This window comes from Ranitomeya imitator, chromosome 3, assembly GCF_032444005.1.
Source record: "Ranitomeya imitator isolate aRanImi1 chromosome 3, aRanImi1.pri, whole genome shotgun sequence".
Lineage (NCBI taxonomy): Eukaryota > Metazoa > Chordata > Amphibia > Anura > Dendrobatidae > Ranitomeya > Ranitomeya imitator.
In genome coordinates this window covers 83,984,449-83,996,896 of record NC_091284.1, presented here as the reverse complement: position 1 = coordinate 83,996,896, position 12,448 = coordinate 83,984,449, and positions in this window count along the sequence as shown.

Sequence of the window (12,448 nt, the reverse complement as noted above, 5' to 3'; positions counted from 1 at the left end):
ATTGTGTAGAACCACACAGGCTTTGACCACCTCGTCCACTGTTTCCACTTTTAGATTGATGGCTGTTGCGAGAATGCGCCATTTTGCAACCAGAATGCCAAAGCTGCACTCTACGGTTCTTCTTGCCCTTGTCAGTCTGTAGTTGAATATTCTGCGAGTATGGTCCAAGTCCCTACTAGAATATGGCTTCAGGAGATTTTCACACATCTGGAAGGCCTCATCCCCAACCATAACAAATGGCAGCGGTGACCCTTGAGTGTTGGGGAGAGGCTGTGGAGGTGGGAAATTAAAATTGTTGCCATACACACGGCGGCCCATATCAGAGCTCTTGAAGGTCTGGGAATCATTGCCACGGCCAAAAGCTCCAACGTCCACGGCGATGAAGCGACACTCCGCATCCGCTATTGCCATGAGCACTATCGAAAAATATTTTTTATAATTAAAAAACTCAGATCCGGTTCTTGCAGGTTTAACAATGCGGATGTGCTTCCCATCCACCGCCCCTAAACAGTTTGGAAAATCACACACGTTCAAAAATGTTTTGGATATTTCCCGCCACATGTCCACGGTGGGTACGGGTATAAACTCCTCACGGAGTACATTCCATAACGCACGACAGGTGTCCACAACAATTCCGGACAGGGTTGAGATTCCAAGGCGGTATTGGAAGTGCAGGGAAGATAAACTCTCTCCTGTGGCCAGAAATCTAGAAGGAAAAGAAACCAAAAAAAACATTATAAAACGGCTCTTATTTTATGTTGTTTTTCAATAAGAAAAATTTTAAAAAAACAACCCAAAATACATGTCATAACCCCAAAATTTGACTATCATTGGTTTATTTTTGGAACGTACCGTAATGTCACCAACAGACGTTCCTCGGGTGGAATTGCTCTACGGAGCCGTGTGTCCTGTCGCCGTATGGAACCTTCGACACGAGACAGTAATTCACGGAAAGAATCTTGCGACATTCTGGTGTAATCCTGGAATTTCTCCGGGTTGGCATTCAGCTCCGCATACAGGGTGTGATATGCTCCGCGGGTCTCACGCACTTCAATGATGGGGTGCCTCCAAAAACGCCGACGCTGTCTCCTTCTCCATCTTTGGCGGTTTCGGTCTTGCTCCCAAGCAAAAACACAGGCAAGGAAAATCTTGAAGCTGAACTCCAGTTGGAAATTAAAGTTCGCTATTGAAAGATCCATCGTGACACCGGAAACAGTAGCAAGCTCTGAAACTTTATGTACCCCTAGGGTCTATATATTGAGTCCCAATCATGTACGCCCTCTCTAGCCCACTCTATTCTCATTGGTTGGTTATTGTAACCTTTTTTTTTTTTTTTTTCCCAAAAATGCACAAAAAACGCAAACGCATGCAAAAACGCATGTAAACGCGTGTAAACGCTGCGTTTTTTTGACGCACGCGTTTAACGCGTGCGTCAAAAAAACGCAGCGTTTACACGCGTTTACATGCGTTTTTGTACCATGCGTTTTTTAAAAAAAACGCATGCGTTCAAAAACGCTAGTGTGAAACCAGCCTAACACAGCATTTCAAAAAAGGAACATCATACCAAAAGTATGATATGGTGGTGGCAGTGTGATGGTCTGGGGCTGTTTTGCTGCTTCAAAACCTGGAAGACATGCTTTGGTAAATTGAACTATGATCTCCAGCCCCCTGTTTGTGACTTCAAGATGAAGCGCACTTGGTTATGTACCAGGACAATGATCCAAAAAACAACAGAAAGTCCACCTCTGAATGGCTTAAGAAAAGCAAAATTAAGACTTTGGAGTGGCCTAGTCAAACTCCTGACCTTAATCCAATTGAGATGCTGTGGAGTGACGTTAAAAAGGAGATTCATGCTTTGAAACCCTCCAATGTGTCTGAATTACAACAATTCTGCAAAGATGAATGGGACAAAATTCCTCCAGAGCGTTGTAAAAACAGGATTTTTGGTTGCTTACCGTAAAATCTGTTTCTCGGAGCCTTCATTGGGGGACACAGGAACCATGGATGTATGCTGCTGCCACTAGGAGGCTGACACTATGCAAATAAAAAAGTTAGCTCCTCCTCTGCAGTGTACACCCCACCGACAGGAAGTAGGATATTCAGTTAGTGAGAAAGCAGTAGGAGAAACAACGTGTAAAAGAGAAAGAATAATATCATAATAATAAACTTCTATATCTATATAGCGCCAACAAATTCCACGGCGCTCCACAGATTAACAGTTTCAAACACTCAAAGAGTGTTCAAAGAACTCGAACGTTAACAGTATAACACAAACAGAGCTGTTCAACTTGGGAGTGTGCTGTGTCCCCCAATGAAGGCTCCGAGAAACAGATTTTACGGTAAGCAACCAAAAATCCTGTTTTCTCTATCGCCTTTCATTGGAGGACACAGGAACCATGGGACGTCCCAAAGCAGTCCCTGGGGTGGGAAAAACAGACTTCCATCAGGTCCGAGGACTCACCACTGCCGCCTGCAGGATCCTTCTGCCCAGGCTGGCGTCCGCCGAAGCATAGGTATGTACCTTGTAAAGTTCGGCGAAACGTGTGGATGGAAGACCAGGTTGCCGCTTTGCAAAGCCGTCGGCGAAAGCCCTGTGACGTACCGCACAGGAAGCGCCGACTGCCCGGGTAGAGTGAGCCTTTATCTCAGGAGGGGGCACTCTGTTCTTGAACCGGTAAGCTTCCAAAATTGCCATTCTGATCCAGCGAGCAATAGTCGCCTTGGAAGTCGGCAGGCCTCTACGCGCGCCATCAGGGATAGCGAAAAGAGAATCCATCTTTCGGAAAGCGGCCGTGCTAGCCAGGGAGATTCTCACTGCCCTGACGAGGTCCAGCCTGTTCAACGATCGCTCCAGAGGATGAGGCGGAGCTGGACAAAAGGAAGGTAGCACGATGTCCTCGTTGAGGTGGAAAGGTGAAAACCACCCCGTGAAGGAAGGCGGAGGCCTGGGACCACCTTGTCCTGGTGGAAGATCAAGAAAGAAGGTCGGCAAACGAAAATGCGGCGGATCGAAGTGATGGACCTGAGAAAAGCCACCTTCCGAGATAGAACTGACAGGGAAAACTCCCTGAGAGGCTCAAAGGGGGAAACCCCTAAGAACGACCAGCACAACCTTTAAATCCCATGAATCCACAGAGGCCCTGTACAGAGGGACAGCGTGGACCGCGTGGGAACCTGGCCCTTTAGGGAACTAAGAGCGAAGCTGGAATCCAGTCCTGCCTGAGGGAGAACCAAAATGGAAGGCAGGGAAAAGGACATATGTGAAAAGCGGTTTGACTCGCACCAACGAAAGTAAGCCTTCCAGGTACGATAGTAGATCCTGGAAGACAAAGGCTTCCTAGCCTGGATTATAGTGTGACTCATCCGGGCCAAAAGGCCGGACGCTCTTAGAACGGTGGAGTCCACAGCCGCGCCGATAAACTGAGCGACCGATAATTCGGGTGGCAGATCGGACCCTGGGACAGCAGATCGAGTCGTCAGGGGCGTCTGCGAGAAGATTGACAATCTCCGCAAACCAAGACCTCCTGGGCCAATCCAGGACGATCAGAATGACCGGCACCCCTTCCGCCTTGATCTTTTTCGACAGCTTGGAAAGCAAGGGAAGGGGTGGGAACCAAAAGGGGAGCACGAACTGCGACCAAGGAATGGCCAGAGTGTCAACACCACTGCGAGAGGATCGCGGGACCTTGGGAAGACCCGAGGGACCTTCCTGTTCAATCGGGACGCCGTGAGGTCCACCTCCGGAGTCCCCCATCGAAGAGCAATCTGATAGGAGACCTCCTGAAGAAAGGACCATTCCTCTGCTGCGAGGCCCTCGCGGCCGAGGAAGTCGGCGGCCTAAATATCCACACCGGGGACATGCACTGCGGATCTCACCAGGACCGTTGCCTCTGTCCAAAGGAGGATCCTGGAATCTCGGCCGAGGACAGAGAACTCGGAGTCCACCCCTGGTGGTTTACATATGCCACTGCTGTGTCATTGTCTGTCTGGATTCGAATTGGCAGGCTGCTGAGAATCCTTACCCAGTGAAGGAAAGACAGAAGATGATCCAGAACTCGAGGACATTGATCGGCAGAGAGGACTCCTGCGCCGACCAACAACCCTGAAAAGTACAGGTGACAAAGCCCCACGCCTCCGCCGAGTAGGCTGGCATCCGTCGTCACCACCTGCCAGGGAACTGGAAGGAAGGATATGCTGTGAAGGATCTGCTCTGGGATAAGAGAAGTGACCTCGGCCACCAGTCGAACCGTTTGAGCCGGGAGAAAGCCGTATCTGACGATGCAGGGAGAAGACAGACCGGTCCCCCTGTGATAGAATAGCCTGTTGAAGAAGTCTGGAATGAAACGGGCGAAGGGAAATCGCTTCCGATGTTACAACCAACCTCCTTAGGACCTTTATGGCCCATCGGAAAGGAGGGGAGCCGAGAACCCTGGAGCAAGCAAACTTCCCGACAAAGGCGGGATATCCTGTCTTCGGGAAGGAAGACTCTGGTCTGACAATTGTCGAAGAACATGCCCAGAGATACGAGGCACTGAAAAAGAACAAGACAGAACGTCTTCCTGATGACGAGCCACCCGCAACGGCTAGAGTGTGGGGGAAGATGGATAGACTTCCGGGAGCCTGAAACCGAAATTCCTGAGCCTCCATGGAAGCGATTACTGAACGAGGGAATATCATCCTGAAGTGTCTCAGACGAAACTTCCTGATCAGCAATTTGAGATCCGGACTGGGACGAACCTTGCCGTCCTCTTTCAGTACAAAGAGATTCGAAGAGAAGCCTGTGAACCGTTGAACCGTTCCTGTTCTGGGACGGGAACGATTACCCCGGATTTAAGGAGGGAAACAATGGCTGTAAAGAAACCCGGGAATAGAGCGGGGTCTCTTGGAGGTTGGGATTCGAAGAAAACGATCCCAGGGCCGTGAAATGAATCTATTTTGTATCCAGAGGATACAAGTTCCCTGGCCCATGCGTCCTCTACTGAGGAGACCCAGACGACCCTGAGGAACAGGAGACGGCTGCCCAGCCTGGGAAACGGGCTGGGGTCTAGTCGTGGGTCATGCTTAGGTGGAACTTCCAGTCCTGGACCTGGAGAATCTACCTTAGGAGTAGCGGGAACGCCAGGAAGGAGTGAGTCCGAAGAATGCCTTCTTCTCTTAACGTGCCTGTGGCCTCTGCTACTGCGAAGAGGAATCTGATGCCGCGAAACGACGAAATAAAGCCGAAAAGACCGAAGTTGCCGCCTAAGAAGGGAACTGGTGCCACCAGTGGCGTCCTTAATAATTTGGTCCAGCTTGGAACCGAAAAGACGTAATCCTTGAAAAAGGCAGACTCGTAAGGGACTTCTTTGATGACATTTGAGCCAAACAGAGCGACGGCTCCAACAACATTACTGGACGCCTGAGCGGCAGAAGACGCGACATCCAGGGAACAAATTATTCCTCGGCGTGAGTAATCTGGGTGGCAACTTCCGCCAGGCGGTCTGGTGGAGCTCCGGCTTGAATGCCCCAACGGAGTTGTTTAGCCCCTTCGGATACAGACTTCGAAACCCAAGTGGAAGCGAAAGCCGGGCATAGGGATGATGCGGCAGCTTCGAAAGCCGAATTCACAAAGGATTCCATGATCCTATATATGGAATCTGTCAGAGTCGCCCCACCGGACAGTGTGAGGACTGTGTTGGTGGCAAGTCTAGCAGCCGGCGGATCCATAGAGGGAGAGGACGTTCTCTATCGCCTCTCATTCCGGTTGGCGATGAGATCCGGAGGAAAGAGATAATAGACTCCAAGACGCTTGCCTCTTTGAGAACGTCTGGTCGAATTCTCTCTGTCTCTGGCCAGAAGCTCCTCTATTCAGGATGAGGAGCGAATCCCTTGGGAGGTAGTTTAGAATCGTCTAAACGAAACTGCCTGATCTGCGGGTTCCATAGAGGAATCTTTGATGCCACAGGTCAGATTGGACGCTCCAATGAGACTTTGAACCATATCCCTCATGTTATGATTTGGTTCGACTCCGGCCCCAAATTATCCTCCGAAGGCGCATCAGAGAAAGCCTCGCCTGACTCCGGGGGGGAGGATCAGGGGGAAGTTGACCACAGAGAAGGACAGTGGGGCGAGATGGACCGAGAAGAGAACTCAAACCGGCGTTCCTGTCTGGATCTTTCGTGGCCTGTATAGGAAGACTCGGACGGAGCTTCTTGCGACCCGCTGGCTACTACAGAAGTCTGCAGGGGCAACCGATCGAGCACGGACACAAGGGTCTGGGACACCCATGTGGGATCCGCTACTGATAGAGACAGAGGGGAGGCCCAGCCTGGGGTGGAGACTTCGCTCTGAGGCGGTGCAGCAGGGGGGGTCCTGGGCGGTGAACATAATGTCGGTTGCTGCAGGCCTGCCTGAGGGAAGCTTGTGGTTATAAGACGAACCCTGAAAGTGTTTCACAAAGGCACAGGCAAAAGTAGGAGGCCGGGAGCGACCTCCCTTAAAATTATACCGAACGGGCCCGAGGGAAATGTCAGAAGATTAGGGGACAGGGGATTGTGTCAGTCTGCGGAGCAGAGCTACTCACGGCAGACACTGCGGTTTCCAGATGGAAGGCTGCACGGCTTGGAAGATGCTCCTCAGGAATGATGAGAACAGGCAGACACATCAGGGGCACTCTCTTGTCCGAAACTTGCTGCAGGCCTGAAGAACAGCAGTGGGGAGATGCGAGGACGCCATAAATTTGCGCTCTTAAGATGGGCGAAGAAAAACATTTAAGTAACTCTGGCTGCCTGGGAGTGGTGGGCGGGACTTAGCCGCCAGGCCAGGAGCACCAAGATGCCGCCGGTGGGCGGAGCTTGCCGATGATAGTCGGGCGGGAGAAAAGCCCGCCCGAGGGAAAGGAAGTAGGAGGAGATGCGGCGCCGGAAGTAGGCCCCGGTAGAAGCCGGGGCCTAAATTTGAGGTCGGCGACCGCCGGGAAAGGCCGCGGCGGCGGGTGCAGTGCGGACGCCGGGAAAAGTGGCGCGGTTACCTGCAAGGCCGCTGCGCCGTGGCAAAAGGGCACAGTGCAGCCGGAGGAGGAAGCGGCGCGGTGCCTACAAAGCCGCCGCGCCAGAAGAAAAACGGTGCAGCCGCAGGAGAAAGTGGCGCGGCTGTCAGCGAGGCAGCCGCGCCGTCTCAGAAAAGAATAGTGCGGCCGTAAGAGGAAATCGGCGCGGCTACCTGTAAGGCTGCCGCGCCGGGACAGAAACAGCACGGCCACAGGGGAAAAAAGGGCAGCGGCTGCTGCACGGCCGCTGCGCCGGGTCAGAGCAGTGCGGCTGAGGCAAGGCAGTGCGGCCGCCTGTAAGGCCAAGAACAGCGCGGCCGCCAAGGAAGCAGCGCGAATGGGGTGGCGACCCCCGCCCCATGAGAAAATGTCAACCCGGTCTAGGCAGCCTGGAAAATATTCCAAGGGACCCCCAAATGACTACCCTGGAACTGAGGAAGGACTCGGAGGTACTTTGGAATACTTACCTAAAACATCCCACGCCGTCCTTACTAACCTCATTCCGGGGAAAATATCAGACGTCCAGGGAGCTGATGGACGTCCTCGTCTCCTCCGACTGACAGGCTCTGGTGAGTGAGTGGGTGGGGGACGGAGGCAGGACCGGACTTCTAAGCACGCTTGTGTGCTAGGATCTTGGTCCTGCTGTGGGATCTATGAGGATACGGGGTGGCAGTACACGCCGTACTCATAGTCCATAATGTGGGACTACAGGTATGACTGTTCACCCTGTATCCCTCCGGAAAATCTGAAAAGAAACTACGCACATTGAGGTAGATAAGGGTCTAATGAAAGACCCGTGTCCACCTCCTACTGACACTAAGCTAAACTGAATATCCTACTTCCTGTCGGTGGGGTGTACACTGCAGAGGAGGAGCTAACTTTTTTATTTGCATAGTGTCAGCCTCCTAGTGGCAGCAGCATACACCCATGGTTCCTGTGTCCCCCAATGAAAGGCGATAGAGAAAGACTCATTGTCCGTTATCGCAAATGCTTGATTGCAGTTGTTGCTCCTAAGGGAGGCCCAACCAGTTATTAGGTTTAGGAGACAATCACTTTTTCACACAAGGCCCTGTAGGTTAGGATTTCTTTTTCCCTTAATACTAAACACCTTCATTTAAAAACTGCATTTTGTGTTTTCTTGTGTTATTTATGTCTAATGTTTAAAGTTGTTTGGTGATTTGAAATATTAAAGTGTGACAAATGTGCAAAAGAAATCAGGAAGAGGGCAAACACTTTTTCACAACTGTATTTTTATCTTTTGCTCATTTTTTCCACTGTATCTGGAGTATTAATAGGAGCCCCAATTACAAATGAAAAAATTCCAATACATTGATATAAGTCACTGACAGAGATGATCTGGGTCTGTTAGGTCCCAGCTGCGCTTGAATCTCCTAATCATGTGATTGCTGTGTCCTTCAGAAGCACAAGTAGTGCAGATGTTTATCATTACTGCTTATTGCTGAGAGCTATGTAGTCCGCAAGGAAAACAGAATCAGCCGTAGAATGTAAGCCCGCAAGGGCAGGGTCCTCGCCCCTCTGTATCAGTCCGTCATTGTTAGTTTGTTTACTGTATGTGATATTTGTAACTTGTATGTAACCCCTTCTCATGTACAGCACCATGGAATCAATGGTGCTATATAAATAAATAATAATAATAATAATAATCAGCTTACTTCTTCTACCCAGGGTCCCAGGCTGTGTCTGACACTCAGGGACTTTACAATAGGACGGGGTAAAGTCCGGACCAAGTGCCAAAAATTTACATTACTGAGTTAACCCCTTCACGACCAGAGGTATTTCCATTTTTGCATTTTCGTTTTTGCTCCCCTTCTTCCCAGAGCCGTAACTTTATTTTTTGGTTAAAACGTCCATGTGAGGGCTTGTTCTTTGCAGGACAAGTTGTACTTTTGAACAATACCATTGGTTTTAATATATTGTGTACTGGAAAATGGGGGAAAAAATCCAGGTGCAGTGAAATTGCAAAAGTGCAATTCCACAGTTGTATTTTTTTCACTAAATGCTTGAAGGGAACCCGTCACATGCAAACCCAACCCCAACCCACCCACCCCCAGGCGTTTTTAACTAAAAGAGCCACCTTGTTCAGCAATAATGCTGCATTCTGTCAAGGTGGCTCTTTCAGTTGTGATCCCTTTCAACGCTAAAATAATTGTTTTTATAATTTGTCCCTGATACTTCGAATTTGTCCTGGGGGCATGTCTTTTCCCCCCCGGACAGAGATGCCTCCCAGCCGTAACTCAATACTCTGCGCGCCGGGCTCTGCCTCCTCTACCTTCATTAATGTCCCACTGGGGCTCCCGGATTTACCGCCTTGTCAGTGACCACCGTGGTGCGTCCCTCGCTTCCGGAGGAAAAGACATGCCCCCAGAACAAATGTGAAGTGTCAGGGACAAATTATAAAAACAATTATTTTAGCGTTGAAAGGGACCACAACTGAAAGAGCCACCTTGACAGAATGCAGCATTATTGCTGAACAAGGTGGCTCTTTAAGTTAAAAACGCCTGGGGGGGTGACAGGTTCCCTTTAAACTAACCTACCATTATGACTCTCCAGGTCTTTACGAGTTCATAGACACCAAACATGTCTAGGTTCTTTTTTATTTAAGTGGTGGAAGAAAAAAGAAACTTTGGTAAAAAAAAAAAAATGGAGCCATATTCCGAAACCTGTAGCGTCTCCATTTTTCGTGATCTTGGGCTGGGTGAGGTCTTATTTTTTGAGCACCGAGCTGATGTTTTTATTGATACCATTTTTAGTGTTAATACTATCTTTTGATAGTAAAGCAATGTAGCAGCGACCAAAAAAACATAATACTGATGTTTTTAATTTTTTCTTGTTACGATGTTTAGCGATCGGTTTAATTATTATTTTATATTGATAGATCGGGAGATTCTGAAAGCTGCGATACCAAATATGTGTATTTTTGATTTTTTTTATGTTTTATTTTGAATGGGGCAAAAGGGAACTTGAACGTTTACATTTTTTAAATATTTTTAAAAACTTTTTTTTTTACTTTTTGCATGCTTCAATAGTCTCCATGGGAGACTAGAAGCTGCAGTACTCTGATCTCCTCTGCTACACACAGGTGATGATCAGATCGCCTGTGTGTAGAAGAAATGCTCATGTGCTATGAGCGCCGACCATCGGGTGGTGCTCATAGCAATCTGGCAATGACAATCATTGAGGTCTGCTGGAGACCTCTGGTTGTATAGCCAACCAGTGACCCGCAATCATGTGACGGGGTCACCGATGGGTGGGATTTATTCCGGTAAGTGCAATTTAAATGCTGTGACAGCGGTATTTAAGTAGCTAAGAGCCGTGGGTGGATCATGATTCCACCCATGGCTGTTGCGGGCACATGTCAGCTGTATCGAATACATGCCCGGAAAGGTGCGGGCTCCGTCATTGAGCAGGGGGAGTCTGGCATCGGCGTACTATTACGTCTGATGTCGGAAAGGGGTTAAAGAGATTGTCCAGACTTATTATATTGATGCATAGCAGCTGAGCTGCAGTTTTTCGCAATTTCACAGCTCTGATTTTGCTCAGTTGAAATCTGTCCAGCCCTCGACCTGCTTCAGCTGATTAGTAGGGGGTACATGGCTCTTGACTCCCCAATGTAGAATAGGGGATCAGTATCATAAGAATGGACACCCTATTTAACTGTATAGGGAAGTGCAAGAAGACTGTTTTCTCCTCTATAGGAGACCATGCAATATACTTTTTTTTCTGTAGTAATCTCTATACTGGACTGATACTTAGGTGTCCATCCAAAGTGTGATCACTATCCAATGTATACCTCCTGGCATATACACCTAACAGAGACAACAAATGCAACCTACACCTACCCCAAAAGGTGGTTTCCAATGAATTAGGATATCTCAGCAATATTAGATCGACGGGAGAGCCAACACATAATCCAATCAGCATTTTTTGGCTCACACGGAGTCCAGATGTACATAGTGTATGAGGACGTAACAGTACGAGTATGAACACTGTAACTGTTCTCCAGAACTGCATGTTAGTTCCTATACATTTCCAAAGGAGCTAAGCTTCAGTACCCAGGAAAGGCTGCTACACAATGTTTGGTGTGGAAATAAAATATTTGTGAGCAACACCTAACGAACCTGATACATTACACTGCATGCATCACTTGTTGCAATCTCCAGGACACAGGTTACATTTCTGGGCGCGCCTCTGATGTCTTCTCATTTTGACAGATGACTTACATCTGTCATATGGGCACAATCTTCCCATGTTACACCTTCATTAAAGACTCAAGGGAATCCATCACCTCTTGTATGCAACACCTAGAACACCTGCTTTCTCTTAATTAATTTAGGCCTCAAAGGCCCTGAGTGTGCTCCCTGACTGCTGCCATGTGTGTGCGTGTATATACTGTACATATCATACACATACTGTGAAATGAAAAGGAAATATATGTATGTATCTAAGTAAGATCTTAAAGATTTCTAGTTTTTTGTACACTGAAACAGTATGAGAACAAACGTGAAATATTCATTCACATAAAGAATATGAATGATATCATGAAAAGTCCCAAACTCTAGCTTTGATGCAATATGCAGTTTTGCAATGCTTCCTTTTACTATGTGAGGACACCGATAACGCCAATATTTATACTCATCAGGTTTTATTTTCTTATTGTATTTGAATGCTGAGTGTATGAAATGTTAGAGTTCTGTCTTTGTGCTGTATGCAGTGGCAGTTACCATGATGACGGCACTTATCATTATGTACCTCAATCTTTACCTAAAAAACACAGCTATGACCTTTTGTCATGCATCTGGGTTCAAACCCTTGAGCTGTGCTTAGAGGTCATCTTCCCTTTCCGCTGAACCACAGCAAATAGACTTTTTCTCTGGGTGTTTACTGTCTGTAATCCTTGCTTCAGTCTTTTTAGGGTATTTTCAATTACTCATTTGTCTGCCCTATCACCTTTCACGTGCGGCTTTATATACTTTCCCCCTGCTGGTATTTCCTGCTGGTGATATTCTCATCTGAATGGCTAGCCATACTGCTGTAGTTTAAGCCAGTCAGTGAAACACCAGCTAGGGTTTATATCTTTACTGTCTATGTTCTTTACCCTGCACCTATCTTCTGCTTCTTTTTAGGAAGTGGGCGGCATATTTACTAACAGTGCATACTTAATCCTTTATTTAAAAGAAGAAAAAAAAACTTAGTGGAAAAAATCCATCTCACCGTAGTAGAATCCAATGGCTGTGCAGGAAAGAAGTTTGTGTTAGCAGCAAAAGAGCAGTATCAAAGAGATACTGGGGGCAAACACTTCTTCACACCACTGTACGTCTATGAGGCTCATTCTGTGTCTCATAGACTAAAGCCCCCGTCACACACAGCGAGATCGCTGCTGAGTCACAAGTTTTGTGACGC